The sequence below is a fragment of the Morone saxatilis genome, unplaced genomic scaffold, assembly GCF_004916995.1.
Source record: "Morone saxatilis isolate NCDOM2014 unplaced genomic scaffold, NCSU_SB_2.0 Contig1, whole genome shotgun sequence".
Taxonomy (NCBI): domain Eukaryota; kingdom Metazoa; phylum Chordata; class Actinopteri; family Moronidae; genus Morone; species Morone saxatilis.
Window position 1 is genome coordinate 20,477,183 of NW_023339651.1, and position 224 is coordinate 20,477,406.

The window sequence follows — 224 nt, forward strand, 5'->3', positions numbered from 1 at the left end:
ACCTTTAAGGTTAAAGTATTTAAGTTGGACAGCAGAGAACCAGGGATGATACAATCACCATATATGGTACAATAGACCACTTTTTGTCGTTTAAAGCGATTCTTACTTTTCTTGACTGACAGCCACTGTATTCATATGTGACAACTAAGGGTTGATGATAACTGGTGAAATATAGTGTAATAGTACCACAAGTAGAGTAGAGTTATAAAGTCAGCAAACCCACT